The sequence below is a fragment of the Ornithorhynchus anatinus genome, chromosome 18 (genome assembly GCF_004115215.2).
Source record: "Ornithorhynchus anatinus isolate Pmale09 chromosome 18, mOrnAna1.pri.v4, whole genome shotgun sequence".
Lineage (NCBI taxonomy): Eukaryota > Metazoa > Chordata > Mammalia > Monotremata > Ornithorhynchidae > Ornithorhynchus > Ornithorhynchus anatinus.
The window spans coordinates 5,709,954-5,716,717 of record NC_041745.1 but is presented as its reverse complement, the minus strand read 5'-3'; the positions used below and the strand labels follow the sequence as shown (position 1 = coordinate 5,716,717).

General features: G+C 42.5%; 1 long non-coding RNA gene across 1 annotated transcript; it reads left to right on the top strand.

The window, feature by feature from the left end:
* The first annotated feature begins 12 nt into the window (after positions 1-12).
* Positions 13-6,397, top strand: LOC103170208. The gene is made up of 5 exons (XR_486018.4): positions 13-70; positions 3,066-3,132; positions 3,903-3,994; positions 4,088-4,157; positions 6,185-6,397. It is a non-coding gene; the product is annotated as an uncharacterized LOC103170208 (long non-coding RNA).
* The last annotated feature ends 367 nt before the right edge of the window (positions 6,398-6,764 follow it).

Here is a 6,764-nt window from a genome sequence, read left to right as displayed (position 1 = left end):
GGAGGCGGGGGGGGGGGAGGGAGGAAGAGGAGCTGCAAAGAGTGGTGCTGCAGCAAAGGAAGCCCAATAGGTGAGAGAAGAAGAGGGGAGCGGGAGAGGGGAGGACAGGGAGGAAGGGAAAGGGAGGCAGGAGGAGAAGGAGAGGGAGAGAGGTAGGAAGATGAAGGGATGGAGAGGGAAGGGAGCCGGCTCGCAGGACCAACCCAGCCGGGAGGACTGCAGGAAGGAAAAAGCTAGGAACTGTTCGAATGGGCCAAGCTGAATATCAGGGCCAGGGAAGAGCCGCCTCTCTCTCAGCCAAAAAAATAGAAAAAAAAGAGAAGAATTGGACCACATCCCCTTAAATCTCCTTTTGGGTTTGGGTTGGCCGTTCTCTCCTGAGGATATCCGAAAGTGAACTTCCAAGTGACTCCTCTTAGCGTCGTTTTGTGGAAAGAGCCCGGGCTTGGGAGTCAAAACGCATCAAAAATAATTTGCATTATTTTTACCTTGATGTATTGCATAACAGGTTCCTGGGGATGAAACGCCTTACCTAATAAAATCCAGTATTCTCCTGTTGAACTACTGCAAACAATATTAGCTAGTAACAGTCACCATTACCCAAAACCAGTGCCATTGTTTCGGAGCTCAAATTTACTCTCTTGTAAACAATATCGCTTGTACACCGTTAAGGACAGAGCTAGAGTACAGAGGCCTAAAGGTGACGATGCAGTAGAAATTCAGATTTTGGAGAATATGAGGCTCATTCATTCCCTGGGTTTACACCCATGAGCGGTACTATAGGATTCATTTATTCAATCATATTTATTGAGTGTTTTCTGTGTGCAGAGCACTGTACTAAGTGCTTGGGAAACTACAACGATAAACAGTGACATTCACTGCCCACAATGGGCTCATAGTCTAGAGGGGGGAGACAAACCAATACAAATAAGTAAAATTACAGATGGGTACATAAGTGCTGACAGGCTGGGAGGGCAGGAGAGCTGTGTGTAAGTATATGTATGTGTGTTAATACTTTGTTCCTCTAATGCTAACCTTCTCACGGTTTCCCGGTCTCATCTGTCTCACTGCTAACCTCTTGCCCACATCTTGCCAACCTGGAACCCTCCTCACATCCGACAGGCAATTACTCTGCCCTCTTCAAAGCCTTATTGAAGGCACAACTCCTCCAAGAGGCCTTCCCTGACTTTTCCTTTTCATCCACTCCCTTCTGCAGAGCCCTGAGTGTTCCCCTTAGTCATTCATTCTTTCATTTACTGAGCAGTTACTATGTGCAAAGCACTGTATTCATTCATTCAATAGTATTTATTGAACGCTTACTATCTAGAGAGAGTACAATATAACAAGAAACAGACACATTCCTACCCACAATGAACTCACAGTCTAGAGGGGGAGACAGACATTAATATAAATCAATCACTCAATCACAGATATATGCAGATACATATGTGTTGTGGGGATAGGAGGGAGGATGAATGAAGGAGCAAGTAAGAGCAGCGCAGAAGGGAGTGGGAGAAGAGGAGAACTTAGTCAGGGAAGGCTTCTTGGAGGAGATGTGCCTTCAATAAAGTTTTGAAATAGGGGAGAGGAATTGTCTGTCTTATTTGAGGAGGAAGGAGTTCCAGGCCAGCGGTAGGATGTGGGTGAGAGGTCAGCAGCAAGTCTGATAAGATTGAGGTACAGTGAGAAGGTTAGCCTTAGAGGAACGTTATTCACACCCCACCCTCAGCCCCACAACACTTACCTTCGTATCTGTAATTTATTTATATTAACGTATGTCTCTCCCTCTAAACAGTAAGCGCAATAACGGGCAGGGAATTTGTTCGTTATATTGTTACATTGAACTCCCCCAAGGGCATAGTACAGCGTTCCGCACACAGTAAGTGCAAATAAATACAATTGATTGATTAATGGTATATCCTGACCAACTACTGAGTACCCGCAGTACTGGAAGTGTACAATAAAAGCAAAACACAAGTTCCCCACCTGCAAAGAGTTTGACTGAATCGTTTAAAATTTAATATGTGTTTGTGTATGTGTAGTAGTAATTGTATTTACTGAGATCAATCTGGCATTTAATGAGCACTTACTGTGTGCAGAGCTCTGTACTAAGTGCAACTACTGAATGCAGTGCACAGTTCAGTACTCTAGACTGTAAGCTTGTCGTGGGCAAGGAACGTGTCCACCGACTCTGTTATATTGTACTTTCCCAAGCACTTAGTTCAGTGCTCTGTGTGCAGTAAGCACTCAATAAATACAATCGATTGATTTATTAACTGATGCTTGAGAGAGTGCAATGAAAGCAAAACATAAGTTCCCTGTCCACAAGGAGTTTACAATCTAATGAGTATATATGAGAAGCAGCGTGGTTTAGTAGAAAGAACATGGGCTTGGAAGTCAGAGGATGTGGGTTCTAATCCTGACTCTGCCACTTGTCTGCTGGGTGATGTTGGGCTAGCCACTTAACTTCTCTGTGCCTCAGTTACCTCATCTGTAAAATGGGGATTGAGACTGTGAGCCCCACATGGAACAACCTGATTACCTTGTGTCCACCCTGGCGCTTAGAATAGTGCTTGGTACATAGTTAGCATTTACCAAATACCATAATTATTGTTATTACTACTATTATGTGTGTGGGTTTTGGAGTTTGTTTGGTTTTGTTTTTGTGTGTGTGTGTGTGTGTGTGTGTGTTTGCAATGCTTTTGCATTCAATGCACTGTACTAACTACTTGGGAAAATACAGTAAAAACTGCTTAGGAAAGTTCAATAAAAGCAAAACATATTCCCTCCCTAAAGGTAGCATGCGGTCTATTGATTCTAAGTGTTTTTGCATGAGAGAGAGAATACGGTTTTCCCCACTTCCCACATAAACTTGTTCTCAGTTTGAAAATGTTTTCTCACATCAATGTTTTGGTTGCTATTCAGCTGTACTATATGGGAGCTTCTGAAAATTCCTGGTGAGAACTCAAGAGAAATAGGAAGCATGAAAGGAGCCTGGAGGTGAAAGGCTCTGACTCTGCCTTTATTGCTTTGTAATGTGTTGGTTGTTTTTGTTATTGTTGTAGAGAGTCTACTAGTCCACTCCAGTGCCCGGTGCCCATGAGGAATGGAGGAAGCACCTCAGGATCCTCGGTAAGATCCTTCCTCTCCATCCCTTGGTGTTTTCTGAGTGCTCCCAGAGGAAGTAAAGTTTGGAAGGCTTGTGGTCCACCATAGCCACCAGCCACTGCAGGATTCCTGGGTACAGCTGACTGGTGTCTGGCAGGGAAATGGGCTCTGGCAGGGAAATGACAGAGCCCATCAATCAAGCAATTAATGACATTTATTGAGGGCTTAGTGGGTGGACCATTAAACTAAGCGTATGGTTTCCCACTGTGTTGGTGGCTTTAGTAAACATAGCCCTTGCCCTGAAGGATCTCTCAATCTAGCAGCTGAAGCAGATGTTAAATGAAAGTAAATGAGGCAATGGAAGTAAAGTCATTCCGTTTAAATCTAGATTAAATCTCTAGTCCTCACCTTGCCTTTCAAGGACTTGGAAGAGTTTCCAGCATCCCTGTCATTGCAGGTGGCCTTCGAACAGCTCCAGGCAGTTTGGTGGGGCCAAATTCATCTGAAAGGTTTTCGTGGTATTCAACTTGCAAATCTCCTTTTCTGGCATAGGCTTGGCACAAGCCAGATATTTTTCTGCAGAATTCCTGATGGGATTTTCCAATTGGACTGCCAGATATTCTGCCTGGAATCACACTATCAAAATAATCTAGCCTCAGGGGTTCCATACTCTGAAGTTAACCCATTCCTCCCTATCACATGTTAGAAATGTATTAGATTGTAAACAAATGTTTTTTCTGTGAACTTTTTATCTCTTCTGGGATGGGGTTTTTTTTCCTGCTCTTAACTTCCAGGTTGGGTTTGCTGCCTTGAGGGGCTTTGCGCCATCTGCCGCTGCTAAACCAATAACAGGATTCCAGTAACCAAAGGCCCTTACCCAATGCAGGTAATATAAGTATGAGTATACAGATGATATCTTCCAGATGGCATACTGAATGTACACATCAGCTTACTAGATTTTTCCAACTGCATCCGCCAGAACCTTGAGGATGTCATCTGAAAAAAAGGAAGATATTTGGACTCCTGCCATGTCTCTGCCTTTGTGGTTGGTGAGTCCTTCCCTATTTTTTTGGAAATAAGTATTCACTGTCCTGTCATGATAAGGTTTGCTCATTTGATTGTTCTCACCATTCACTTAGTGCAGTGCTTTGCAGAGCAGGTACTTAATAAATACTATTGATTGATTTTCTACAGTGCTTGGCACATAGTAAGGGCTTAACAAATACCATTATTATTATTATTTTTTTTGAACCACTTCACCAGGTGGTTACCTCTGCAATATCAATTGTTGACTTTGATTTCCTATTGCATACCTAATTAATTACTGCAACAATCTGGTACATTATACTAGCTTTGTTTAAATTATCTCCATCCACCTGGAGTCATTCTGCTCCTTGTATTAAATGTTCCCAGTCACAAATACTATTCCCTGTCAGTTTTAAATGCTTAGGTGTGTTTAACTGTTCTGTACTTAAAATAGGGTTCTTTTTTAGCTCATTAGTATATATTTTGTCCTCAGTATATGCCTAGTACTATGCTGTATTTGCTCTTCTCAGAATAAAGCCAGGCCAAGTAGAGTTTTGAACTGGGTAATTGATGTTTCAAACTATTTACAATGCTTAGAAAAACTAAAAGGGCTCAACAAATTCAAGGTATTAGAAGATTTCTAGGGGTTTGCTTCATATCCTACAGTGACCCCAAAGTCTTCCCCACTCCCTTTTCCTGGACTCCCTTAAAAATACAAGGGATTGAGGATGGTTCCTGGTATCTCCATCTGATTTAAAATGAGACATTTAGGAAATAGAATTAATAATTTGAAAACACCTCCCACTCTTCATTCTGGAATTCTCCTCTTCCGTGCAGTGTTGAAGCCCAGCTTAAGGACAGAATATGTCAGTTATGACATGTTACTTTCTTGTGTGCACTACCTTAAATGATGTTTATTGTCACTCTTCCCAGAGTGGAATCCTTCAAGGTCTGCCTTCATTCCCCAACTCCCAGTAGCGCCATGTAGCTTCATGGGAAGCTTGGGTTCAGTCTTCCCCCTGACGGGAGCCAAGATTGCTGTCACAAAGGGTCCTTTATCCAATGGGGACCAGTGCCAGGCTCCTCTTTGCATTAGAGCTGATTAAAAGTCACACAACAATGTTCCAATCCAGAATAATGAGCACGTTTTGGTATTCACAGCTACAGATGGTCAGCACCAAACTAAGATAGCATGTAGGGGCCTGCCACCCTCTCTCGGGGGCACCTATAAAAGAAGAAAAGAATGCAATCCCTGTCCTCTAGAACCATGGCAAATTTCCCTGAGTAGAAGGAAACGTGTATACCAACTCTGTTCTCTTGTACTCTCCCAAGCGCCTAGTATAGTGCTCTGCACAAAGTAAACATTCAATAACTATCATTGATTGAGTGAAAGCTCCTAAGGGGGTTATAGGCTCCCAGAGCTTAGATTTTTAAGCCCAGTGTGGACAGGGATTGTCTCTCTTTATTTCTAAATTGTACTTTCCAAGCGCTTAGTACAGTGCCCTGGACACAGTAAGTGCTCAATAAATACAATTGAATGAATTAAGGCTCCCACTGTCCCCAGGCAAAGGAATGGGCAATGCTAAATAAAGTCCATTGACTAAAATGGGCATCTTGGACCGTGAGAAAGACAGAAGTGTTGTGAATTTTGCTCGAGTTTTCAATTTCCACTTTCTTTATTGCAAAAATGGCAGTTTTCAGCAATTTTTCAAAATCCCATGCATTTGCCTATAACACCTTTAAAGCAGCCTTAGTGTCCATAAGTCTAGCTTTGGAGTAATTTTCACTAATGACATTTTCAGAAGTCAAACAGGCTAGGAGTCAATGGCAGGTCATCTTGCCATTTCTTTTTCTGAATGCTAACCATCTCGATGCTGCTATATTTCTAGAGCAAAATCCTGATTCTTAAACTGGAAGCTTCTTGTAAGCAGGGAACATGACTACCAACTCTGTTGCATTGTACTCTCCCTAGCTCTTAGGTCAGTGTTCTGCACACTCTAAGCACTCAATAAATATAACTGATTGATGGATTAATTTTTCCTTTCCCCAGGTCACATCTCACGCCCATGAGGAACATTTCTGTACACATCGATTTACATGTCCTACTATTCAAGTCCTTACTCATCCACATATCCTGTTTCCTTTCTCTTCTTCTGTCTGTAAGTCACTTGAGTGCCTCCTAAACCTAAACTGTAAAATCTTTAAGAGCAGGAATTGTGTCTTCTCTAATTCTGTTGTACTTTCTCAAGCTCGTAATACAGTGCTTAACACCCAGCAGGTACTCAATAAATATGATTTTTTAAGGTATTCGTTAAGTGCTTGCTATTTGCCAGACACTGACCTAAGCACTGGGGTTAGACACAGTCCATGTCCCACATGGAGCCCGCACTCTTATTCCCATTTACAGATGAGTGAACTGAGGCACAGAGAAGTGTAGTGACTTGCCCAAGGTCACACAGCAAACGTGGCAGAGTGGGGATTAGAACCAGGCCCCCTGACTCCCAGGCCTGTGCTCTATCAACTAAGCCATGCTGCTTCTCCATATCTTATATCTTACATATTCTACTCCTCCCCCTATCTGTTATTTATTTTAGTGTTTTTCTCCCCCTATGGAGTATTAGGTCCTTGAG